The 27,949-nt window shown below is 39.8% G+C and overlaps 1 long non-coding RNA gene across 6 annotated transcripts in view; it reads right to left on the minus strand.

Moving 5' to 3' along the window:
• LOC130607266 (uncharacterized) overlaps nt 1–27,949 on the minus strand; it is a 58,959-nt gene that overhangs the window by 17,706 nt on the left and 13,304 nt on the right. For 2 of the 6 annotated variants that reach the window (XR_008974203.1, XR_008974199.1), the window contains exons 2-4: nt 23,798–23,947; nt 22,212–22,463; nt 21,855–21,925 (exon numbers count right to left, since the gene is read on the minus strand). This is a non-coding gene — a long non-coding RNA (uncharacterized LOC130607266). Of the gene's footprint in view, nt 1–8,959; nt 9,005–11,704; nt 11,833–21,854; nt 21,926–22,211; nt 22,464–23,797; nt 23,948–26,297; nt 27,905–27,949 lie in introns of those variants that run through there. The other 4 variants (XR_008974202.1, XR_008974201.1, XR_008974200.1 and 1 more) reach the window with 4 other exon arrangements.

Below are 27,949 nucleotides of genomic sequence, written 5' to 3' on the forward strand. Positions count from 1 at the left end.
ACCTACCTACTTACTTGGCCTCTATCTGCAGGCAGTAAATCTAATAGCTTGAAAGATCCAGGCAGTCAGAAATATTATTCCTATAGGACTGAGACCCAGCTCCACATTGAGACAAGGAGGCACAAAAGCACAAAATGTAACCAGTTCTATGTAACGTTAAGTTTGATGACTTTGTAATGGAAAATAACTGCGGTGCTTGAAGGTAATTGACCTTAGGACCTTAGTACAAAAGGTGTAAGAAAAACAGAATAGAAAAACGGGACCTGGGGACGGGGAGTATCTGGGACTAGCAGATGCCCAGGATGGGCACAGTTTAACTGATAAGTAGAAGGACAGGATGATTGCTATGTTTGTGGTGTTAATAAATCCATTAAGCTGGTGTAAACATCTACTGGGGGGTATCTGGGACTAGCAGATGCCCAGGATGGGAGCAGTTAAACCAACTGGTAAGTAGAAAGGCAGGATGATTGCTGTGTCTGTAACGTTAATTAGGCTGGTGATGAGATTGTTGGGAAAAGTGACCGACCCTTAAAGACCACCATCGCATCTTTGTATGCACGCCGGAAACTGTTTGGAAAATGATGTAATATGCCCAGTGACCACCTAAGGATGGCCCGCTTGGGAATACGGCGACACACGTTAGGAGGAGCTATCCCCTGTGTCTCCTGGCGCCGCAATAATGAATACCTGCTTGTCAACTTGAACCTCTGTTGGCGAGCTTGTTCCTGGAGTTTTCTCCGAATCAACATCCATAATGTTTTATGTAAATGTCTGCATGCAGCCCTTCACATCTAAGGTTTGTAGAAATGCATGGTATTTAGCCAAATGCCATTCCACTAAAGAGCAGCATATTTTTTTTCTTATAATCTTGCACGGAAATTGAAATGGGTATATTTTAACAAGGGAAAAGTAAACGTTTCCCCCTCACCTAGGTGCTGCAGCATCTCTCGTTTGTTGATGACAGTGCCCTGAGATTTTCTCTACTCATTTCTGACCAAGATTCAGAAACCACCAAAGAAGAAAATTCCCCTCAGAAAATTAGACCCCACAGTTTGACATAGGCATTAGTCTGGGGATTGGATCTACTTATCCAGACAATATAGGCAGCACTGGCCTCAACAGCAAAGCTCTTACATTTTGTTCTTCATCAAACCTTCCTATTTTATGTAACAAACTACCATTTATCTACCACGTAAACATGCTGTACTTAAAATGCTTGTCTCTGATAAACCATTCTCCCCTTTGAGGATCCATTAGGCCCAACATGAATCAAGCCTAAAAAGCTACTTAAAGCTTTTGGAGAATTCTTTGGATTTCCAGCCTCATATTTCAGTTACTGTGATGTTTGCATTAAGATGCTTGTCTGAATTTTGCCCTGCAGGACTGAGAAAAAGAAAAATGTTCCTTTTGTGTGGAACACAAGTGGTGGGTATTTAGCTATTTTTTGTGTATTATGACAGTACCATCTGGCATTCATCTGCCGGGTACCTCAGGAGAATGTCCCCTTCCTACTTGCCTGTATGATGCCGGCCAAAACGACAGAGTACACCAAAGGTTAACTTCCTGTAATACGGTCTCTTGGTTTATCTGGAGTAAGACAATAGTTCCTTTATATTCCTAACTTTGCATTTCACATATTCTCCTGCCTGCCTGGAAAACAAGGTCATAAGAAATTCTTATTGGTCAGACACCTCCCAATGCAAAGCCAGAGATAATGCTAGCAAACAGTAAAAACAATCTATAAGGCCAGTTGGCAACGCACATACAGAAGGAAATATGAAATAGAAATTTGCACAGTTAGATTTGTTCCATTCCACTGAAATGCTTTGTACAGTGGAAGTATAAACAAACCACTGCTCTTAGAAGTCATGGTTCACCTGTTGACTCAAAAACTCATGTCTGTAAAACAGCATGAGAGGGGCCAAAGGGACTATCTGCTTGGGTTTCTCTCTTGGTCTCAGCCTAATTTATCTTGTCAGTTCCAAGATCTCCATTCATTTCTTGGAAGAGTAATAAAGGAAGTTTGGATTAGCCATGCCCTCCAATTATTTGATAATTTTTATGCAAACAAACAAGAACCTAGCACGGACCAGTTCAGAGTGACTAGTTCAGCTGCCAAGTAACATCTTAAAGCTATTTTCATTCTAGCCCCTTCCTCAAACAGCAGCTCCTTCACCCCTTTCAGGATATATACTTTAATACTCCCAACCTGCTTCTTGCAAACAGCCTTTTCAAGAGAAACAAGCCAGTCTTGAGCAATTAAGACCTATAGATCTCCCTTCACTTCCTTCAAAGCCATTGTGGAGGTGCAGCTGAAAACCATTAAATTCAATTGAGCCCAAATGGCCTATAAGTCATAGGGAAACTTCCTCTGGGCTTTTAACAAAGAGCCTTGCTTTAAATTCCAAATTACAAACAAATTCAGCCTGTTCAGCTTTCACATAAAACATGAAAATTAAAGAAAACATACAGAGGAAAAGTTGCATCAAATCACAAGGAACAGTATAAGAAAGTACAACCAGTTACTCTTGTTCTGAAGTTACATTCTTCAGTTAGAAATGTCATATTAAGTCATAGCAATACGTTCTTTAGTTTGGGCTGGAAGCATACTTTATTCAGTGTATCACAAAGTAAACCTGGTGGTATTCACCACTCCTTTTTTTCCTCAGACTTTTTCCCACAACAGCTGAAAATAATACATATTTAGATATATACACACAATACGATGTGTACATATAATGTGTATGTATATGTGCGTAATTATATCACATACAGCTACAAAACTAATCTCAAGTTCATATATAATAAGTAGATAATAAATATTTCTATACTGTATATACCTAGCATTAAATATTGCTTTATTCTGGGTCAGGTTTTTATCAAGTTGACAAATTTATTAATGTGGCGTTACACTGCAACTCTCAATTTGTCAAAGATTAGGGATCAATATATGTACTGCAAGATCATAAGTCTGCTAAACACTCAAAAGATCGAGACAGATACTGAACTTGAAAATTATACAGTAAAATTATTCCATCATACATCTTTATTCAGACCCCCCATGGGACTGGCATGCTGTAAAAGCCTTTAAAAAAGCCTCTACTTGAGGGTTAATTTCACCCTAAGGGCTCTGAGAAGAACTGGAGGCCCAGATCTTTATGACTTTGTATCAATTAATGTTTTTTACATTCTTTTTAATAAGAAGTTGATGAAAAATATCCTGCTCTACTTATTTTATTTGGCACCCAAGTAACAAGTCATTAGAAGTATTTGAATAGTTTTTAAAAGTGCTGTGGATAAAGATAATGGGTCTGGGGGCAGACACACGTGCAGTCCTGAGGAACTGAAATTGAAACAAAAAAGTAGAAGGCATCCTCTATGACTAATCAGGACCATGTGGAGCACTGATCCAAGACATACAGGCTCGGCAGTTGACTCCCACACAGATCCAACACCTTTGCCATGGTGAGGCAATAGATGTGAGGGGAGCAGGGTACCACGGTCTGCTGGCAGGTTTTGCACCACCACCATAGGTCCATCAGGGCACTGGCACACCAGGCTATCAAACCAGTGACTGAGGCACGGACTTTGCCTCCTTCTCATGCCTCTGTGGCAAATGCAGCAAACCCTTTCAGTTGGCTTTGTACCAACCCCTTGGCAAGGGCACAGTTTAGTTTATTGCAATGAAACAAATAGCGCTGTTTCTCCCATTCTTCTTCCTCCTCTCTCTCCCTCAGCCCTTTCTCCTAACTGTGCACGCTTGCTGTTCTCTCTGTATCAGCCCAGAGCCACTTTAACTCACCAAACAGGCAGAACAGCAGCTCAGCAAAAGCAAACGCTTTAGCAGAGCCTCATACAACAAGCAAGAAGGATGACAGTGCAAAGGAGACAGGACTGTGAAGCCGGGAGCAGAATGAAGAGAAGGTGGCCTCAATTATGGCAACAGAGAGCAATCTGCTGGACCCACACACTGTAAGACATTAAGTTTGTTAAATTAGCAAAATGAAAGGACGGCTGAAATTTGTTAGTCTGCATCTAAGAAAAAAAAAAGGATGAGGTCAGCATAGTGTATTAAGAGGTTAACTATGACCCCACTCCTTTCTCAACATCTCCAGAAATTTGTTGGTATTTAGACGACAGTCCTGAGACATTATAACAGAAACTACAGAACTTCTGACTGTGATTGAGGTCTTGGAATATTAAACAGACAACTAATTTCACAACAACAAATGAAGTAACACCTATTGGGAAAGCAGAAAGGAAAAAACAGATGCTGAAATACCTGTTTGGAAGAAGTATGTTCTCTGGTGTGTTTGTTTGTTTCCTTAACTGTCCTGAATTGTAGCCACCACAGGAACATCATAACTCTGAAGAAGCATAGACAGGAAGTCTTGAAATTCAAGAGGGAGAAGGAGAGGGGAATCACTCTCTCTCTGCTGATTCCCCATTGCCAAGCAATAGCAAATTGAGACTGAGTCTCAATTTCAAGCATGCTGAAATCACCCCTTCTGGTGGATAAAAACTATCTGCAGACAAATTCATCTCCATAGCTATAATATGGTTACCCTCAGCTTTACAACCCTGAAAAAGGCAAGAATTTAAGTAACAATAAAATCCCCCTAAAAATAGAAGCCACTATTCTAGCTCTGCAGAAGGAAATCCAGTATAATTTGGTTGATGTAATTAAAGGGGAGAGATGAGGAATCTTGGGGTGAGTCTGCAGCACTGAACACACCAACAGCACCAAATGCAGTGACACCTACAGAGCCAGCACATCTCCGTCTCAAGCCTGGCTCTGACCCAATTTGTCTTGGACCAACCCAAATACAGAAAAACACTGGTAGTGGTCACTGTCAGAATGCTTTTGTTTACAAGGTAACTCAAGAGAGCTTTTCAAAACACTGTTCTTTTTTTTTCCTGAGTAAAATCTGTGACTTCTAACTTGAAAGGGGATTTCAAACTGGTTGTGATTCATGGGGATGTATGGACATTTCCCTGGGAGTTTGGAAAGCCTGGACTTTTTTCCCACAACTCCCAGGAAATGCAGTTAAACGTCTCCCACAGGTTGTTACTTCAGCATGTTGGGATGAGCAGTGCGGGACACTCACACAGCAGCCTCCATCACAGCACTTGCAAGGGGCAGGACTCCTACAGATGATACCTAATGCTGCACCCAAAGCCGGGGACTTGTGTGGAAACCATTCCATTTCCAGGACTTGTGTGGAAACCATTTCCCAGTGTATACGTGACCAGCATTAACTTGGACAACAGCACAGGTCATTTCCATTTCTGTATGTTGCTAATTTATGGAGAAATGGCATAGGACTGGAGGCCAGTGGAACAAAATGGAAGGGGAGAGTGGGGGTGGAGGAGATGCTCCCTTAAGGAAATGAACATTAGAAAAAGTATTAAGCCAAAAGCACACTGAGGACACCACTATATTTAACCTAAGAATGATCTTGCATTAATCCTGATTTAGCCACTGAGATTTTCAGCTCTGACTGGTTACTGCAACTAATGCACTGGAAAGCCCTGGGTGAAGCTTTCTCCCTCACCTCCCTCACACAGGATTCACTTCCAAGAGCTCTTTAAATGTCAGTCCTTGAGCAATGGGTTTCACACAGCAGAGCCAGTTGCCTTGCACAATTTGAAGGGAGACCTTCCGCGTTTTGCTTTCCAGCTACTTTTCCTTTTCTGTTCACCATGAATGTTGCCTTCAGTGATAAAGCTAAGAAACCCCACCCTTGCTTGTTATCCTGGCAATATTTAATTACGACAGCCCATTCAGTGTACTTCATGAAATATGCAACCCTGTGTGACTAATGAGGTATTTGCAGGTAAGGGCCATATACAGAAAACTGCAGGGCAATAGAAGTAAAGAAAAACCATGAACTGATCAGCCAGCTGTTAAAATGATGCAAAGTGTGTCTTATTAAATGTGTTGTGTTATATCCAGATGATCGCTAGAACTCAGCCCTGGCTCCCTCTGTAAAGCTTCACTTTCAAAAACCTATAGGTCTTCTTTTCTATTATTACATGTTAGCTCCCTATTTTTCAAATACTGACGAAAACATCCACCTTTCTACTGCCTCCCTGCTTTCCACTTGTCATATAAGGGCAGTACTATTTTGATTTTATGTGTGTGATTGCATCTACTTCAGTGCTGAGCATCCTATCAGCATATGACCAAATAGCAAAGCTGACATTTTTGCCATGATTATCCACAAAATGTGTTTTCTACCCCTGATTTACAAGAGCTCTATTCATGAGAAATGATTAATGGCTCACTAGCGCTGCCAAAAAGCACATAAATCTAGACATCCTCTATGCTCCTGACATGCTGCTCATCTAGTAGTTATGTTCAGATCTCTCTCTCCCTCTCTCCCGCTTATCTATGTCTGATCCCCAGTGGGCACATGCTTGTGCTGATTAGACAATACAGTTGCTGACTGGGACAATCTTAGGCTTATATTACTGATGGCACCCAATTAGAGGTTGCAGAAAGCAGTGTCCTTCCTGGCTTGTACTAGACAAGCATGATTAAGTGTTAAATGCCTTCTGAATTAACAGGCAGCATCAGCCATGTGTCTGTTACAAGTTATCAGGGTAAGAAACCAGCTTCATTGCCAAGTTTTTGCTGTTCATAGTTAGTCTCCCAGGCTGTAGACTAATAGAGCTGAGAAGAGGGCAAGCTGCATAGAAGCATACACCTGACTCAGCTGATGCTTAACTTATTGAACAAGGTTTCATACACTTGGCATTAAACATGCCTTTAAGTGCCCCACTCAGATGTGAGAGATTGAAACAAGCACTATCTGAACCAGGGCCCATGATATTCTCCATCCCCTCACCACACCACCTCCCTAATAAAAGCTATTTCACACTTCTTGAGCATCTTTCTTCTGAAGATCCTAGACTGTGTTGCAATTATTAAAGAACAGATCATACCATGTCTACCCATTTTTTCCGTAATTTCTTGCTAGCACAGCAAGATACACAAAACCAAGTAGCTTGCTGTGCCTAGTACGTGAAAGAAATATCAAGGTTGCTGTGCTTTCCCTACATGTATTCACTATGACACAAGCCTTTACCTGTAAAAGCATGTTCTACTTTACAAATAATACAGGGTACAACATGCCTTTTCCTTGTTGACTTTGATGCAGACCCGTTACAGCTTGCAACCAGTTCTCATTCCTGTATTCATGATGTTCACTGTTGCTACAATACGGTGTATTTCAGATACTACCATCAGACCTCAGAATCATGCACAGCTCCCTCTCACTTCTCTGGAAACTACAACTATTACCCCTCTGTAATTAAAAAAAAAAATTATTAATAAAATAGTCATGAGAGCACTGTTTTCTCTAGGTGTGTTTTGGTAATACCTTGGAATTCATGTTCTGTTCCTTTTTTTTCCTTCTCAACTTCCTCATGATTAATTACTGGTCCAAGCTTACAAGCAGTATCAGTCTTTGAGTGCACCCACCCAGAATTTTGCCAGATCATGCATTTTCAACAGATCCTGATTGCAGCTGAGTTACTGGGCTTTGTTACTGCATAAGCCACTTCTCAAGTAAATAGCTGGAAAGAACAGCACCAATGTGAAGGGATATCTTGCCTGCTTGGACAGTGTTTAGAAGGGTAAACAAAGTAACAGACAGGCTTCCTTTAAAGCAGTGCTCAACTCTTTCTGTAAAGAGTCAAGAGTGACCTATATAATTCTCATTTCTGTGCCAAGGGTAAGAAAGTTATCAGTATTACTTCTCTGGCCATTGTATCACAAATTCTTTTAGAAGCAGAATATTTCACTATGGTATCTTGACATAACCTGATGTCCAGATATGTATCCTGCACAGCTGTATGCGCAGCACTAGCCATGGGTTACATCCTTGAGAAAGAAGAAGCTGTTTGCAAAGTATATAATCACAAAAGTAAAAAATCAAATAACAGCCACTTTCATTGCTCAGCATGCCCAAGCCTCCCTGGCCAGTAGTCCTAAGCCCCAAAGGGCCTCGACTCCCCACTTACTCCTAAGCCATGCTTGCAGCTTCTTACCTGAGTTACTTCTGCTGCATTTGGAACCAGTCCCTCAGACTGCACAGCCTAATTCTGCTCAGCCTTTGCTTTGCTTGATTATTGGCTTCCTACAAGCAGCTAAAAACATGTTTAAATATTCTTATCATTTAGCCCAAAGGAAAGCTGTTGAACACATTTAACATCTTTACTCAGACCTAAAACTTTCTACTGATATAAGAACCATCTGATGGCAGCCACCAACACCTTCCTGTATGAAACAATATTTCTAAAAGAACAATGACATGCAAAGTAAATAGAGAATTCTTCCATAAAAAAAACCCACAACATGCTGCCCCAAATGCAAAAGATCTTTTTAAAAACAGTAAGTTACAAATAATGAATAATATTTTTCACTCTCATATCTGTGATGTGCACAAAACATAGCAGTTAGGATGAGGTGTCCATTTTATCATCTTCTAAATGGCAGAATCAAGGCACATGGAAACTACACAATGAACCCCCTATCTACTGGGTATCCACCCACCTCTCCACCTTCCAGATAATACAAAACCTTTTTCTTCCTTCACAGCTGTGCTGAATACCCTAGAATTGGATAGCTCACACACAAAAACATCCACCCCAGAAAAACTTTCCTTGTCTTTTTTACCAGTCTGTGCCTTTTTTCGGCCATTTCACCGGGTGCACAATACATCAGTTTCTCTGACGTAACACCCCTTAGTGGCGCATGTAGGAAACATTACCTATGGGGGTTGGCTACACTATCTAATTAGAGATCTTCCGACAGCTCTTCTTCACTAAATTTCACAATTACACAACTCCAAACATCAGCAATCCTCATTCAGCAGCTCCATGGGCGCTTTCCTGGTAGACACTGTTTATCATGTTTCTTTTACTTTCATTCTTATTTCCCCATCTGCAGTACCCTTTTTTCCACAAGAGGTGTTCCTTGTTGCTTTGAAGATTCATACTGAAAGAAGTGCAGACAAGAATAAATTATATTTGGGGTATTCATTACACCTATAACCTCAAAGGTAGGAGGAAAAGAGAGAGAAGTTTAAAATAACTTTAATTCCTCTTATCCACAAAAACATACTGTCAAATTACATAATTCTGTTCCTGAGATAGATTATTTATCTACAAGGGTTCTTCTGTCTGTCTCCTTTTGTATTATAAAATGCTGTTATTTAAGGTTCAAGCTATTTCAAGGATTGTTCAATGCTGGTTTATTTTATGGCTAACAAATGCACGATTTAACCAAGAAGTAGTAAGTGTAGGAATCAACACTTAACTTGACCTTATCCCTCTTCAGCAGGTGCTCTACTTTCACAGACACAGATATGGCTAAAACAACTCTTAAGGGAAAAAAAAGGGAAAAGAAAAAAAAAAAAAAGGGAAATTCTTTTCATGGGTCATTTGCCCTAACTTTCCAAACTTGGTTCCAATTTATTTATGAAAATAAGTACAAACCAGCATTTGAATTCCAATTAGTGACACAAAGAACACTGAAGTTTCATATGGTACTCTGCACGTTCTGCATGCTGTTTTAGTAATTCTTAAATCAAAAGAGCAGTCTGTCTATCGGTATTTCATGACGCCATTTTGACAGTAAAAAATTAATGGATACCACCAGCACCTAGCAATATTTGAAATGCAGGCAGCAACTTTGTTTACCACTGCTCCTTTTTTCAAGAGCATGTGTTTAAACCTCAAACACTTAATGGGACCACTGTATTCTCCCATCTGCTTGGCATATCAAAATGATACCAAATAAATTGTGACATGCTTTGGGACAATTTTGTCATTAAATGTTTTACACAGCTTGATAAAAAAAAAATAATCCAAAATCTGAGTAACATAAAAGTTTTTTCCTAAGCTAAGAGAGCCTTACATGACTTAAACTCCATAAAACAAATAAACGAACCGACTGAAAACCCCTATCTTGAGTTTTCTAAATAAATGAATCCTAATCAAATAAGGAAAGTAAAAGTTGGGTGGCTCTGGCTTCAGCAGAATCAAAGCACATTCCATTACTTAGCTAATACAAGCAATTTTGTTAAACAAACTATACCTTTGTTCTGTAAATTTTGAAAGTTAGGCTTTGGACAGATGTTCCCTGCTGGATGCAGACATGCCAGGGGAAGGTTAGAGTCCCAGCTGTTGATCGTCACTTCTTCACAGAGGTTACTGCTCCCTCACATTTGTTGGCAGAGCTTGCTTACAGAAATACTCCCAAAGCCTCTTGAAGTTAAAGTGAGTGGCATTACTATTTAGACAGTTTAAGCTAACTAGCACATCTGCTGAAAGAGGTCATGCCTGTTTGTACTTTTAAACTTCCACTGTTCACAAGACTGTAAGTTTTCACAACTTCTTGTCAGGGCAGAAGCTTTTCTCACCTTTTTGTGTAACACTAAATCCCAAATGCCACACTTGAATATTTAGCCTTAAATGTCTCCTAATTAAACACTGACAACTGTGTTAAGTGTGCTAGTGAACTACAGTCTGTTTCAGCTCTAACTTCCTGATTAGCTTTCAAACCCTTTTACATCAAGCTTGTGGTCTTAGAAACAACAATCAAAATCTGTTATTTCACTGTGCAAGGGCATCCTGAAGACCTGTGTCACACATGTAAGGATACAACACACACAAAATGCAGCTCTAGTGTAGTGATGTTGGGAGGCATCAAGCTTCAGGCAGAATACAGTACTTCAGACATGCTGCAATACTCTATACAAGCTCCTGGCCTCTTTTTGCTCTTTTCCCACTTAAAAAATAGTGAAATTTCTGCTGAGTTCTTTGAAATCTGAGTGAAAAGTGCTACGTTCTTGTGCATGATAATTGTTATCAAGAATATAGATCCACTATTCCTTAGCAACCTAAAAAAAAACAAACCAAAACAAAACCCATGTCATACAAACGTTTTATCAACAGATAATTAATATTAGTATATGAATGGTTATGACTTTAGAGTAATGCAAGATTTATTTTCTCACTCTTTTATAAGTAACATGTATCTATGACTAAATTTCAATATATCTCCAATTAAGGGATGCATTGAATTTACAACTGGTTTTTGAGGGATTTTTTCTGTTTTTTTTTCTCCTGGCAGGATATTGATTAAGCTACCTAAAATGTCATTCACAGCAGGCTATTTATGTGATGAAGTTTCTATCCATGTGAAATTGCTATGTCTAACACCTTTTTCCTCTCTACAGAAAAATATTATTTTGCAGACAAAACAGGAAGTTATCCAAGGGTCTAAGAAAAGAATTTGCTGTTTCTTTCCTTCAGAGTAGAATGACTTTATTTTCATGCCTTTGTCTACCTCTTCTAGTGCTTCAGTTACACATAATGCCAAGTAGCAAATTATATGCCAAAAATCATATTAAAAGAACATTACAGATACAGAGTCACTCAAAACTTACAACCTTCCAAGATTTCCCAGACAATTGCATTTCAGGCCCCTTGGCGTACACAGTGCATGCAGGACTACGGATGCCATGACTATTTTTTCCTGAAGCCATTTCCTCATTCAGTGGACAGACCAAATGCTAATTATTACACACATGAACGTTCAACTTTTTTTAAATTTTTATTCTGACTGCTCACCAGATCTTATTTACTGACCTGTACTCAAGTCTTGCTACGAAGACAGGATTATGAACGTCTGATGACTTTTCTGTCATGCCATCCTTGCACTACTTGCGTGCTTCACAAGCAAGAAATCACTGATGGGACTCTGTGAATGGGATGAGCTTCCCCTCGTTTCCACAGGTAAAAAGATGATGTAATGGTAACCTAGAAAACAGTAGTTATTAAATAGCTTCAATTAAATCTCCACAATTAATCTACTTTCAACCACATCCTTTCTACATTTTAACAGTACTTGAGTCCTTCTTGCATGTACACTAGGACATTTGTAAAGCCTGGACTCTGACAACATTGTGACACATGGCTTCTACTTTCCACTTATTGAATTCTTTCTCCAAATCGTTGGAGCATCTCAACAAAATGGACAGAAACATCTATTTTTAAGACAAGAGAAAAAGCAGCACATTTCTCTTAAACTTGTTCTCAGGAGGGAAAAAAAAAAAAGATGCAATTTTTTCTGAAGGTTTAGATATTCAGTCAGATGCAGTCTCCCAGTCTGTACATTTTTAGTCCAAATAACATACATTTGACAAATTTATAAGCAATGGAAAACAGGGTCTTGTGATGAAAAGTGTCAGGCAAGCTTAACTATAGGTGGCATTCACAGCCTTGCCTATAATTAATATCTCCTGTGAGGAGTCTGCTGGTAATCCAGATGAGGCAGGCAGCGCAATGACTCTCTGCATACCTACACAAAAGAGCAGGGTTGCATTAAGAGGTCTCATTCATTCCTCTGATGATCTGAAACAAACAGGCATCAAATGATTTATACCATGCAATCAGTGTTCACAACCTCAGCAGAGTACCTGAATACAGCACAGAAGCAAAAATGAGCAACTAAACCCCCTTCTTGACATTCTTACATATGAACCAGTAAGTCAGTGAATTACTACCTCATAAGGAAGCCAGAAAAGAAAACTTCACTTGCAAGCTAACCACTTCTAGCTAGCTCAGAAGAAATATGTGACTTTTACATAGCCAGTTTTTACCCTGGTAAGTCATGGCTAGGTCTTTCCCAATATGGCCAACAGTAATTGCCAGACAAGTCTTCTCATGGTTGACACTATTCCATAATGGAAAAGGCCTTGTCTCTAATAAACTTGGCTCTATGTCATTGTAAATAGCACCTTAAAATGTGACTGACAACTGTATTCCCCTTTGTTTTACTCTGCTAATGTTTCTACAGCCAGCATTTCTCCAACGTGGTTTTTATGTGTGTCTGTGGACTACATGAGTAAATCATTGCTCTATCACAGCTCATTTAGTCAACATATTACAACATATTGTAGTCTCATAAAGGGCTAAGAAATCCTCGATGATCTGAAACTTCATAGTATACTACTCCACTTAGCAGAATCACTAAATAATAGTAAAATAAAATCTGTCATTAACTGAATAATTGTTTTATTTCCCCCCATGGAAGTGGAAGGAAACACATAAATAGTTCATGTATTTTTATGGAAATGAAGACCAACACATACAGCTAGCTAGGGGGTGGTTTTCCCTTTTTTAAAATCAGAAAATATTTTTAACCACTTATTTATGTTTTCAAGATTGTCTTGACATCTGTTCTTAAAAAGCACAATGAAAGGCATACTTTTAACTACAAACACTGCTAAAATATGGTAACACTCTGTTTTTCCCTGCTGCAGAACTGCCAAGTAATAAGGATTTGCATGACTAAGCTTCTATTATGCTGACATATGCAAAACTGAGGAACAATCATTCTTTCTTGTTTGACAACTTAGAAAGGAAACACTCCTTTTTCTCTCCTTTAGGACATGTTGGGCCTTGGGCATGATGAACAGTATCATTCAATCAAATCAATTTTTAAATGGATGTTTAAATACTGAGTTCTCATAAGCAGAGACACTTGCATAGTGACCTTAACATGTGAGCTAGAGGTCACTAGGGATTTGACTAACACTTGCAAACATACCATATTTCACCTGACATGTCTCTGCAAAGAAACCACCACGCCATTTGGAATACACGTCTTGGAACGTATGCAAAGGTTTAAATAAGCTTCTTGCTTTGCAACAACTCCTGAAACTGTGATCAATGTATTGGATTAAAACAATATTCAGATGAAGGAGAAAAATGTTTATAAAATATTTTCAAACTTAGGTGCTTAAGTTTATTTTCACACCAGTAGCTGCCACTGGCAAACTTTCCTCTGGGAACAGCATCTGCAGGTCCAATTGACTTAAAGTGACTGGCAGGCAAGCAGCTGCCCGAAAGAGTATGAATTATCAGCCTATTTTTAGGCACAAATTTTAAAATGCTGCCCTCTTTCAGAATGAAATTTCTTCTTATTTACTCAGTATCTTCCATCGTACTGCACACTATACCACAACTTAGATTTCAACATAGACCACAACAAAATGCAAATAAAATGTAATTCTGGCTTAAGGTACTCAGGTGTAATGAGGCACCGTTTCCTTTCTAGACACCTAATCCACAGCACAACTTACAACACACATCTACATGAATGGCCATAAACTCATATGTGTCTCAAATCTACCTAGAGCATCTACATGCCACATACAAACTAAGACATATAATTTCTAAAAAAAGTGTATTTTTAAAGATAAAACTGTCAGTTGCAAAATATTTGGAAACTGGCTCACAAAACATTACTTCATCTCTTATTATAACCACCATGTAATCTCCCATATAGGGTGAACAGCCTGTGGAAGTCCATGAGAAAGAAGCATATGATGCCCACATTTGTAAAGATGCAGAAAGAGAGCTAGTATTCAACATACATCAACCTCATTCTCTTGCAAGGAATTAAATGGACTTGGCTGGTGAGCCCAGCTTGGTAGGCAATGTCCAATGTTGACAAAAGGATTCTGAAAATTACTGGGATTGTAATTAAAGCATAGTGGTGGAAGGGAGAGGCCACTGCTGCACAGCCTGAATGCATTGCTGGTGCCATTGCACATTTGACGTCCCATTGCTGTGTTCTGGATAAACTTTCATTAATGGCAATCACTGGCAGCCATTTTCAGCTTGGGTTTGTACGTAATGAGGCTTATCCGCCTCTTTCCATTTGTTTACCTCTTTCCACTCCCTCCCTCCCCCCTAACCTCCCTCTCAGAAAACTTTTTGAGCTGTTGGCCAACCCAAATTAGTGATTGCTCTGAGGGAAAAGCAGGCAGAGCGCAGCTGCCACTGTTGGCAGCACCAACTGCCCAGCTAGTTCTGGGTATGCACAGTGCTGATCTAGACAACCTGCACACTGCTCTTTTCAGAATAGCATGCCATAAAAGAAATGGAGAAAGGTCAACCCAGTGCACTGTGAAGCAGAAGGGACAAAGGACACCAAGCCAACATAAAACAGGTTTTATTACTCCCACTGCTCACAGATTGACTTCTTTCCATGCTGATTCTCCTCTATATGGTCTGTTTGCATTTAGTACATACCCACCAATAGCGTTAGTACAGTCAGAACAGCATAAGGGAAAATGCACTGATGAAAAGACAGATTTGCTTTCCTAGTGACCTACCAGAGGTCACTTGGAACAACTAAAAGACAGAGATGACATGAGAAATAGACTACAAATTTAATAATTCCAGTGTAAGGAAGTAAGCCTCAGTGCAAATCTTTCCTAACTATGCACATACATACAAAATGAGGATAGTTTTCTGCTGTTTTTCCAGCTTTTCGGCAACTAACCAAGTATTATCTTAATGACAAAATTAATAATTTCTCTTAAAACTTACCAGTAGCTAGCAAGTGTCCTGAAGAAGATACACATTTCCTTCCTTTCTCTCTGTTCCCCTCCAGGATCACTTTCTTCAAGCAGGAAGCCGTTTGTACTAGGATTTAGGCTGAGAAACCTACACTCACAATCATAAGAAAATCAGATAAATAAGAATGGAATTAACCCATGAATTAATTATTTGATAACACTGTCTTACAGATTAATGTCTCCTTTGGATTATCTGATGAATGCTAGTTAACTAACTTTCTTTTGATCCTCCTACTGGAAAATACAGCAAAGATTAGATGGTGGGGGTGGAAAGATAATTATGCTCAAGAAGATGACAGTATCTTATACATACTAGGAAGGTTAAACTCAAGTAGTTCCTTCTCAAGACTCCTACTACCAGGTAGAGATGCCAGTGTGAAGCTGTTTAGCCAGTTTCAAATTGGTGCATGTTCTCATGCTCTTGCGACACCTGGCATATGGTGAATGCACTGAAACTTGTAAAAAAACAGTGATTCATTGTTGATCATTCAGAAAAGAGACAGAAATTCATGGTAACTCTGTACTTCTGGAAAAGTACATCTACACCCCAATTTTTACCTGTTTTATGAGCCAGAAACTACAGGTGAGGTTGAGATCAGGATCTGGATCTTGGTCTAACAAAATTCTGGGGAGCGTCACTTAAATCCATAGTTAATCCACGCAGTATTATGTATGGTGAGCTGTGGATGTTCAAGAAGTGTCCCCACAATCAGGAAGATCTTCTGGCATGATCTGTGTGCCTTTATGACACTTTCAATGGTAGGGTCAGCCTTACACAAGGAGCTTTACCCATGGGCTGAAGTTGATCTCCTCTTTTGCATTGTAATGGCTGCATTCTGATCTCCTGGTTTGACTTAGTTACTTTTCATAAAGCAGTCACATTTCATGTGTACCTATTCCAGCAAAGTATTGATTTGCACAAGGAACATTATAAGTAACTTTTTTTACCAGAAATTTGCCGTTTCACTCTCACACCTATGACCTTCCATAGTTAATTCTCAGGGTCTGAATTCCACACTTTGATTTCTCCAACAGGCTATTCTACCATTAAAAAAAAAAAAGGCAAGTTAATTACTTGTCTTGTCTAAAATAACTTCAGTTCTGCTCCAGGCTGAGCAGGAGAGATCTTCAGGTTTAGCAGTCCCTGCCACTTTCTTCCTGTCTCATCAACTGTGCTTAGCATCGTAAGTCAGGAAATCAAGAAGACAAGTCAGCCAAAGTGAGGCTGACCCTATGGAAGAAGACACAAAAGGGGTAGGCACAGCACACAGTGGAATGGTGGATTGAGAAGGAGCTTGATCCAGTCTTTGATGACTTAGAGGACAGTTGTGAGGGAGCATGTGGGTGGGCAGTATGGGGAGACAATTGAGGAAATGCATCCCCCCTCAGGAAGCTCTCAGGAGAGCTGGCTACACAGGATTTGGAGAAGGCTGAGGTTCTGAATGACTTCTTTGCCTCAGTCTTCACTGGCAAAGGCTCTGACCAAACCACCCAAGTCTTGGAAGGCAGATGCAGGGACTGTGAGAACGAAGACCTTGGGCCCACTGTAGGAGAGGAAATGGTTTGAGACCATCTTAAAAATCTGAATGTCCGTGGGTCCTGATGAAATCCATCCGCGGGTCCTGAAGGTGCTGGCAAATGAAGTTCTGAAGCCGCTGGCCATCATATTTGAGAAATCATGGCAGTCAGGTGAAGTTCCCAATGACTGGAAAAAGGGAAATATAACCCCCATTTTCAAGAAGGGGAAAATGGATGACCTGGGGAATTACAGACCAGTCAGTCTCGCCTCTGTGCCTGGCAAAATCTGGGAGCAGATTCTCCTGGAAGGCATGCTAAGGCACATGAAAATCAACACGGTGCTTGGTGACAGCCAGCATGGCTTCACTAAGGGGAAATCCTGCCTGACCAATTTGGTGGCCTTCTATGATGGGGCTACAGAACTGACGGACAAGGGTAGAGCAATTGATGTCATCTACCTGGACTTGTGTAAAGCGTTTGACACTGTCCCACAAGACATCCTTGTCTCTAAATTGGAGAGACATCAATTTGATGGATGGACCACTCGGTGGGTAAAGAACTGGCTGGATGGCCGCACACAAAGAGTTGTGGTCAATGGCTCAATGTCCAGCTGGAGACCAGTAACGAGTGGTGTCCCTCAGGGGTCGGTGTTGGGACCGGTCTTGTTTAACATCTTCGTCGCTGACATGGACAGCGGGATTGAGTGCGCCCTCAGCAAGTTTGCCGATGACACCAAGCTGTGTGGTTCGGTTGATACCCTGGAGGGAAGGAATGCCATCCAGAGGGACCTTGACATGCTTGTGAGGTGGGCTGATGCCAACCTCATGAAGTTTAACCATGCCAAGTGCAAGGTCCTACACCTGGGTCGGAGCAATCCCAGGCACAGCTACAGGTTGGGCAGAGAAGAGATTCAGAGCAGCCCTGTGGAGAAAGACTTGGGATCATTGGTTGATGAGAAAATGAACATGAGTCAGCTTCAGTGTGCACTGGCAACCCAGAAAGCCAGCCGTATCCTGGGCTGCATCAAAAGGAGCAAAGGAGGTGATCCTGCCCCTCTACTCTGCTCTTGTGAGACCTCACCTGGAGTATTGTGTACAGTTCTGGTGTCCTCAACATAAAAAGGACATGGAACTGTTGGAACAAGTCCAGAGGAGGGCCACGAGGATGATCAGGGGACTGGAGCATCTCCCGTATGAAGACAGGCTGAGGAAGTTGGGGCTGTTCAGCCTGGAGAAGAGAAGGCTGCATGGAGACCTCATAGCAGCCTTCCAGTATCTGAAGGGGGCCTATAGGGATGCTGGAGAGGGACTCTTCATTAGAGACTGTAGTGATAGGACAAGGGGTAACGGGTTAAAACTTAAACAGGGGAAGTTTAGATTGGATATAAGAAGGAAAGTCTTTCCTGTTAGGGTGGTGAGGCACTGGAATGGGTTGCCCAGGGAGGTTGTGAATGCTCCATCCCTGGCAGCGTTGAAGACCAGGCTGGATGAGGCTTTGGGTGATACGATTTAGCATAACGTGTCCCTGCCCATGGCAGGGGGGTTGGAACTTGATGATCTTAAAGTCCTTTCCAACCCTAACTATTCTATGATTCTATGATTCTAAATGAAAGCATGCATAGCTGTGTAATGGGAGGGCAAAGTGAAAGGATGAGCTGAAATGCCATTTCTTGGAGCACTGAAGCATAGAACCTGCCCTGTGTTAACCCCTGAGTGACACAGACTGGGCATCCGGGCTTGTGGCTATCCCTCTGTCCTGCATGAGCATAATATTTCTGCACCAAGTTATCAATGCACGGAAGGATCACAATAGAGCATCAGAGGCTTGCAATGGAGCTGCTGCTGCACTGCCCTTGGGAGTGAGTGCAATAGCACCAGGGACTCTCCTCATCAGATACTACTTCTGCGTCAGGTTAAAAATAACTCCTGGGAGACTGCACATCCACATAGAGCAAGTACAAAATGCAGAGCTAATCATTATAAAGTCTTGGATCAAGATAGGTAAGCCCGCAGGAATTCTGGGGAAGCTGTGGATTTGAAACTGTACTTCACTGGGCCCAGGCTCAGTTCTGCTGTAAATCAGAACTGAGGAAACATCATCAACAGATAAACAACATCATAAATTCTGTTGCTTAGCTTCTCTTTTTCATTGCAGCACATTTCATGTGGCACCAAACACACTGAAAAATGCACTCCCAAAAAATTAATAATCTTTAAAATTGTACTCCTCATCCCAGTTCATCAATTACATTAATAACACCATCAATATACCAGAAGACAGAGCTTTCTCTAAGTAAATGAGATCTATGCTTGTTTACAGCAAAATAAAACATACATGATACCTGAGGTATCATACATGGGCAAGCTATAAACTAAATAAGGAGCAAAAGTGCTAGCAACCAGGACTAAATTCATCTTCTACATGCAAAGCACTGCCTGTATTTTTTTTGTATTTCGTTAATAATGCAAAATACTGAGGTTATTGTTTAAACATATCTTCCAAAGAATACAGAACAGTTGGAAAATCAAGAAATAGATGATATGATAAGGAAGAAGTTCACATTTAGATCAGTTAGTCACCCTGCACCTCCTGGTTCTCTGGAAAATGTAAAAAGCAGTCAAGAGTGTTACATGGGGCAAGACGGCAAGGAACGCATAAGGCTGGGTTTGTTCAGAAGTGCTTCCTCAAAAGAAACAGCCATAGAGCTATCCAATCCAACCTCACATCTGCTTCCAATTTTATAGTCTTCTGTGTCTTTGATGAAAATCCAATTTTTCCCAAAAGGAATTGCAGCACAGTTGAGTAAAGAAAGGTCTATTGATAAATCTAATGCATCTTTTACAGAGTATGATGCTTCAGGGGTTTGCTGGTGGGGGGAGAATGGGTTTGTCTCGTAATATTGTGCTGCATCTCTAAAGCTCCCTTTACATATCACCCCTTCATAACCTAAGAAGTGGTCTGTTTAGAGCAACACTGAACTAGAGGCTTCAAGCTAGGTCAGCTTGTTTCTGTCAGAATCCTTACGCATCTTAGACACTCATCTCTATCTAACCAGACAGTCTGAAATATCTTTTTTTGCATGTTTTTAAGCAACATGAGGTAACACAGATCCAAGAACACTTGACACCAGTGTATCCTTTTGACACCCACTCCAAAGACAGCAGTAAACAAAAAATAACACTTCAATAATAAACAGTGCTTATTTTACTATGTTTCATTCATAGTTGCCCAAGAAAATTCTTTATCCTACAATGAGCAGTGTTCAGATAGTTCTTAGGGTAATGCTAGCCCTACCTACAGGCTAATTCTTGTTCCAGCTACTTATATTATACTCTGGCCCTTTCAAAGTTAAGCGAAATCAACAGGGACAAGACACACTGCTCTTGTTTCAAGGCACACAAAAACTTTGGGGTCTTGTCTATCATCAGCCCGCTATTTTCTGCTCTGCAGATTTGTTGTCAGAAACAGTCCCCAGGCTACACAGGACACACAGCTTTTCAGGGGGACATGAAAGGTACTATAAATTGCCATCCGACACAATTGGGCCAGAAATCTGACTAGCATAAGGATGCAAAATTCCACTGGAGTCAGGGGGCCTGTGCTCATTAATGTCAAGGCTTCATTTCACCCATTAAAAAGTGAACTGTCAGCTAAGCTATGCTCTGTGAACTCTTGTGGGATTTCCTGCCTTCTTAAGTTACCCATTTCCAGTTTACCTACAAGCCCAGTCTAAATGCATGAATTTAAAATAAAATGCACTTCTAGAGACACAGAATAGACTGTCCGTATTACATGCTGCTTCCATCATCAAAAACAAAACAGAAAACCAAAACAAACCTAGAAATATTGTAGCTTTAGTGTAAAAGCACACCTATCCTCCTAAGCAGCCTGGGTGGAGGAAAGGCAGAGGACTTTGATGAGACAGGAAGGTCAGGTCAACTATAGGACAAAGGCCTTAGTGCTGATCTTGCTTTCTTTGCAATGTAAATCTACAGGGATTGTACAAATTAACCTGCTATTTACAAGGGATTAAAAAAAAAAAAAAAGTTAAATTAACCAAACAGCCCAATAACTTTTTCCTTTTCTGCAGCCAAGACAAAGCCAGGAACAACGTCATACTAGTGCTCATTTACTTTACATGATTTCTTATTTGAGCACCTGTCTGGGGTTCTGTGGAAGCACTGGGACTGGATAATCCACTGAATGATCTTTAATCAGACAGTAATATTAGGTGCTAATAGTTCTGATAAAGGGGCTGTTTAACCCAACTGCTAACACAAAGGCGTGTCTGCCACAACGACTATTTCAACAATGCATTTGCCACTCATATTAATAAAAATTAATTCCTTGCAGGCCACAGAAAGCACAGAGTAAACCCACATGGAAAATATCTAAGTTCTACCATGACAAATCACATTAAAGAAAAAAAATTAAAATTATCCTAAGGCAATTAAATTTGTCTCAGAAAATATACTCTCTTGGAAATTCTCAAATTGTAAATTCACAGCTAAAAAGGCTGCTAATAGAGTCTTCTGAATGTGTAACTATATATCTGTAGCTCTGTTCTGTGACTTCATACTAGTCATTAAAAGCCTCTGGTAAGTCAAATACAAAGCACTAAACCTTGCTAAAGGTCCTGAGATGACAGTTATTTACACATCATTTAGATGATTGTCCCAGACTAGAGTGGTTTAAGTGAACCAGCACAGTTAAGTCTCCTAGATAGGTTATCAGGATTTCATCTTTTTCTATCTCTAGAGAGCTTAAATAAATTATGTATATATACATATTTATCAGGCTATAAAGGGGTATATTCTTAACAGCCTGCATACAGCTTTCAGGCATAAAACTTGTAACTGGAAAGCTGAAAGTCTTAGTTAAGATCATACTCACAAATGATGGCTTACTCTTTAGATGTGTTTGGTTTTCAGAAAACTGTTTGGCTTTAAAAAGGTCCTAGTATACTAAAAGAAATACATGAAAAAGACACAACTAAATTTGGCACTTTGGTACTCAAATTAATCCCCAAGGATATTACGGCTAAGAAGTAAAACACATCCAGGTTAACTCCCCACTTAATTTCCTTCAGGAGTCTGTGAATGGAGAGACAATCAGCTAGAAAAATGTGAAATTATTAACAATGTGAATGAAGGCCTGAAAGCTGTACTCAGATGTGACAGCATGGACCCTTCTCCCAAAACCTGTAAGAGCCAGAACGTGGCAGGACAAAAGAGTTATGAAAGAGCATACTCCAGAAATCTGTGCAATGCTCAGACAATCTTCTGATAAAATGAGAGCAGTGGACATAAGCTTCAAAGACTGATATGTTAAAGTTTTCTAGCCAGAAGGTCAGTGCCAGTTATTTATATCTGTCTTCAGGGTAAAGAAGATTAAAAGCCATCTGGAGATAGTCCTGGGCAACCTACTCTAGGTCACCCTGCTCTAACAGGTGATTTAGACAAAGATGACTATTACAGATCATGTCCAATCTCAATCTTCCAACTGTGAAAATAAAAAAGAACAAAAAAATCCACAAGGTGATATTCCAACTATAATGTGTACTCACCTCACTGGGAAGTTAAGACAAGAAGTATGTATGTAACTTCTGTTGAAGGTAATGCAGCAATCTTTCATGAGCTCCATCAACTTTCACCATATTAAAAGTGATTCCAAGTAGTTAGGAATGTGAGAAACCTTTCCTACACAGGATTTTTTTCAAACCTTTAGCATTATCTTAATGCAGTTTTGTTAAGTGAATTATTTATTAACTTGTTAGTCTCATTGATCAGCACAGGAAACTACCACCAAAGCAGTCAACTGGACTTCTGAGTGCAAATAAATAGCAAGCATTTAAAGGGATATGCTTCCTTTGATGCGCATAGGAAGCTCCGATTGAACAATAATGGCAAGTATATAAGGAATTATCTTGCAAAAAAATCATGCAAAATAAAGACAACTTTTTACTACACTTGTTCATGTGTTGGTTTTGGCTTTCATTTTTAACCTGATTTATATTAAAGTTAGCCTGAACTCTGGTTAAGCTTCCTCACAGGATATAATCTGCTCTCCAACTGTCATTACCAAGTTCTTCACTATACAGGCTTCTGTAGTTTCTTTGAAAATGCATTTACTCTGGAATCACTAATCAGTTCAAAAAAACTGAGTAACTGTTATAGGACTTAAAAATAACTTTTATTCTCAAATAAAGCATCCATATAGGAGACTGTTTTGTAAAGTAGTTTGTCCCACAACAGCTGTGTCAGTTAGTCTTCCAATTTAGGTATGTCCCAAGATTAGCCGTGAAGAATTTTAAACTCTCATTAGCACAATGCCAGGCTTTATTATTTTATGAAGACTTACAAGCCAATCACTCCCTGATTCTTAGTAAATTCATAGCCCAACTGTCAGCGGACTGCAAATATAGATTTATGTTAGGCAGGCCACTGATTGAGCTATTTTATTCTTAAGGAGGCAAATTAATTTCATCCTGGATTTTTTTTTTTCTTCCCCCAAGAAAAATGCATTGAAGGCACTGGCACTGAGAATTAACAGAATCTTTGTATTTGTCAATAAGGTCAGGCAAGCGTTGATGCCTTCTGGAAGCAAACTTCTGTTAGAAATGCTGTTGTCATTCATTAAAAAGAAACAGTATCTTAGAAGCCGAAAAAGCATCCCAATTTTCCAAAGCATTTTCGTTCAAGACTAATAAAATCACCTTGCGCTTGATACCAACAGAATGCTGGTAAATCATGACTATAACACCGTGACCATAATTATCTATTGTTAATTCAGATAGAAACATTTCAAATAGCAAAGCACAAACAACTGCTACTCACCATGGCAGAAAGTCTCAGACGTGGGGTATTTCATTCACAATTATTTCAATTATGGCATTTCAACTGGTGGCCATTTTCTTTGTCGCTTTATCCTTAGACTTGATCAACATTCCAGATCATGTCTGTATTCTTTATGAAGCCCACCAATAGCTAGATTTAAGATGTAAAATAAAAATCAACTTAATTTAATGTGACAAGAATGGCTTTGTGCTAGGCTTTGTGCCCAGTCATTTATTTACTCCCTGTGTATAAAACTTTTGTCTCTTAGAACAAGAAACTCTTCTTGTCTGCATCTTTCTCTGGTATCTACCTCCTCATTTTCCAGAATGGTTGTTATTGCATGTACTGCCATCCTCACATAGGCATTGGCATCAGCAAAACTTATCACAGATGAACTTCTTCCAGAAAAATACCCTTTCCACTAACCCCCTCAAAGAAGGGGTGCAATGTTGTTCAGGTCAATGAAGATGCAGGCACGAAAAAGAAAGGAACTTGGCCTAAGAGAACATTCATATACTTGGGATCACCAACGAACTGCCCTTCACTTTAGACTAACACAAGCCATTTTTCCTTCCTCTGTGGCACAGAGCTGTCTGCTGTATAAGACCATCTGGAGAATTTTACTGAACTTTGGATAGTGATGAAACTTAGGCCCCGACCTTCCCTGTTGCCTTCCTGTAACACATTATGATTATGCTATTGATTCTAAGCTTTCTAAAGAGTTCTCTGGAATGTCTTTTGGCCATTGTATAGGAAGTCTCTACAGTGTAAATCTGCGTGGCAGATTTTCCCTGTACCCTCATGGAATAAACATCATATTTATGCCCAGCAACAGTTTGCAGATCCTAAACTGAAGGACCCTGACTTTTTTTCAGTCATCTCACTTGTCTCCGTCAGTGTAAATATCTTCTGGGGATATCAACCACACCTCTTTGTTTTAATGGCATATTTCCACCTTGTGATGGAGGTGGATGAACTCTTCTTGGGCAACTGGAGGTTACCTTGTTTTGAAAGAATCACATTCGCTTTTATATTACAAAGAAATGCCAATGTTTTTATAGCAGTGAATCCTCATTTTGATCTTTCAGGGATTATTGACCTGTTAGAAATTTCTAGATGTATTGACAGTAAAGAAAGAAAGCAGAGACCATAATGTGGGAAGATGGGAACACACTGGAGAATTAGTGTAGTCTGTTTGAACTGGTTAGCAAAAAGGCCTGCTAACACCGCTCATCAAAAAGGAGATGCTTTGTAACATGAGCCTCTGCACCTTTCCCAGAACCACGACTTGACTTCCAAACATAAGCTATTAAGGAAAAAAAGAAAAAAAGCAGCTTATTTGTAAGCCTGATCAAAAGTGATAGACATTTTTCTTATTAACATTCTCTATATGCTTGTGTATACTGTAACAGGGAGTTACACCCCACAAATAGATTAGAAGCAGGGAAAAAGGTATACATCTTTTCAAAAGCAGGTATAATGAGAAGAGGAAGAAGGAAAGTCTTCTGGAATATACTTGGATGTTATTTTATTTATTAAGAGTAGTTTGGTTAGAATTGCTGCATGACGCATTCTTTTACCCTCCAATTCTCAACTTTTACTCATCAAAAACATACAGAGAGGTCTAGTGGATTAGCAATTCTTGTCCTGCAAAGCCATCTTCACTGGTCAGCTTATGGTCCTGTTTCTGGATACTGTAACCATAAGCACTGATATAAATTTTCTAACAGAATGATTTCCCACCAAAACGCTCAAGCCAAAGACTAAGGTCTTTAAAGTAAGTGCCTTTACTTGTGAGGGTGGTGAGGCACTGGAAAAGGTTGCTCAGTGCTGGAAGATGCTGCCCAAGGAAGTGAGAGCATATTCTTTATTTCTTCATGTTGTGAAAGGGAACATTTCCATCCTGCCAATTCAACTGTTTTGGGTTCCTGGGCTTTTATTCCTCTGGCTAAGGGAGTCCCAAAGGCTCAGCAGGAGACAAATGCAAGGTGCTCATGGCCAAGCACGATGCCATTGAGTTAACAACTCTCAGGTGACAAATGAATGCCTTAAGTTACCCTTTCCTGTGCTTTTTCTTTGAGAGGGTTGACCATAGGGATGGGGATGCCTCCTTTTCCAGGAGGCCTCAATCGAGTTAAATCAACATATTTGTAGAATTAACATACAAAACCTAGGACAACATAAAGTGTTCCCACACTTCAGTAGATGATTCTGCTTTCTGTAGTCAAAAAATCAGACTCCTACAGTACAAATGATAGAGGTGGTGGACTCATGATCTAAGCACGCCCATGTGCCTGGGAACTAGCAGTGAAATAGCAAAGAAAGAAAACCACTTAACATCTCAGAGGTAATCAAGCTGTAGTTTACAGTTTACTGCACGCTTTGGCTATGATTTTAGTAATTTTGATCCACCTGCCCCCTTTGATTTCTAAGATATGATTTTCATAGCTCCCTATATAAATGTATGTGCAAATGTGTGCACCTGGTATTACAAACACACTGAAGTTGCGTTGAAAGCTGTCAGAGTGAGTGTTGTGCAAGAGTGTATTATGAAAGCCATTGTTTTCTTTTTCACATCCTAGGAAAGAAAAATATACATACATAAATAGGTAAGCACTGTGACATCTTAGCACAATTCACCTGCTCTCTATCATTCTTTCATTAGTTGTTTCAATGAAAGGTAAACAAGCATATCCACAATAGATCTTGAAAAAAAAAAAGTGTAATATAAATATTTAACATAAAAATTTTATCTGTGGTAATTCAGGGTTTTGATTTTGATTCTGAAGGTCTTAGTCATTTCACGATGCAGGATATTCCTGCCAAAGTGTGTATCCTAACTGTGGCAGTAATTCTGAATTTTTTACTAATTTGTTAAAGAAAAGAAGTCTATTTCTAGCCTAATTTTGTATCCCTACTGATGACAGTAGATACCGACTCAAAAATACACAATAAAAACTACAGCATCACTTATTTTATCAGAATAAAAATACCAATCAAATGTGTGGATGGTTTACACATAAATGTAGTTATCCCCAAATAATGATCATTTTTATTTTAGCATTTTTCTATCTGAGATCATGGCTTTCTTTGACAGACTCTGCAAGATCACTGGTTTTGCCCTGCCACTCCCTTTTCCTTTACTGTGTAACTACCTTATACAAAGTGATACTTGTATGCCAGCAGGTAATATATTTATGGAGTAGTCACCCAGACCTGACAAGTACTGTACTGTATTTCTTTTGAAAATCGCCCAAGGTGGGGTTATTTCATCTGCTTTGACAAATTGTATATGTATTACCCATATTATGCTGTCACATCTACCTTAGGTTCATCAGTATCTTATTACTGATGCTGTTGTTTTCAAATCTAAATACAGTATGGGGAAAGCAAGCAAGCAAACACACAAACAAACCTATCTTAGCAATAATGTTAAAAATAAAGCCTGAAACAATGACACTGTGCAATAACCTTGAGTGCTTTTTAATTTATTTTTTTTTTTAATAGCTGTGTTCTAATTCTTCGGAGAGCACAGAGGGGAGCTTTGAAAAGGTGCTAATAGACCATGAATTTGCAGCAGTGTAGTTCACAGCTAAACACAATCTCACTTCAAACTCGGGCAGGGAAAAAAAAAATGAGGGCACCACAGAAGTGAATTAAAAATCATGCAAACAGTCCCACCAACAACCAGGGCACTAGCAGCTTATAAGATCAGCTTCATTTGGCAGGGTGCCCACCATGACATGACCTAAGAGGGCCAGGGCAGGAGGGTATCTTCTGGCTTACAAAAAGGGTATGGAGCAGGCTGCCAGGGGGAAGGATGGAAGCAAAAGAAACATCGTGTAAGCCTATGTTGAATTAACTTGTTTTACAGAACACCGACAGGAAACTTTTAGGTCTTTTAAATGTGTTTGAAAAGTTCTTCTATATTTTAGATGGTAGACAAATATTCTCTGGGTCAGCTGCACTGCAGGGAGAGATTACTATCACAAAGCCCCTCCTCCTGCCTGAGGGTACTGTCCCCTCAAATCTCCCAGAGATGTTCACGTGCTATTCTCCAAATGAGACCGCGGTTCCATGACAGTCTAATCCGATCTAAATTGGGGCTGCTGCCTTTTCCTATGCCAGCAAGAATGCTTGTCTGGTCCCACA

Source organism: Pezoporus wallicus, unplaced genomic scaffold, assembly GCF_028554395.1.
Source record: "Pezoporus wallicus isolate ANWC-B61680 ecotype Strahan unplaced genomic scaffold, APGP_CSIRO_Pwel_v1 contig_5485, whole genome shotgun sequence".
Taxonomy (NCBI): domain Eukaryota; kingdom Metazoa; phylum Chordata; class Aves; order Psittaciformes; family Psittacidae; genus Pezoporus; species Pezoporus wallicus.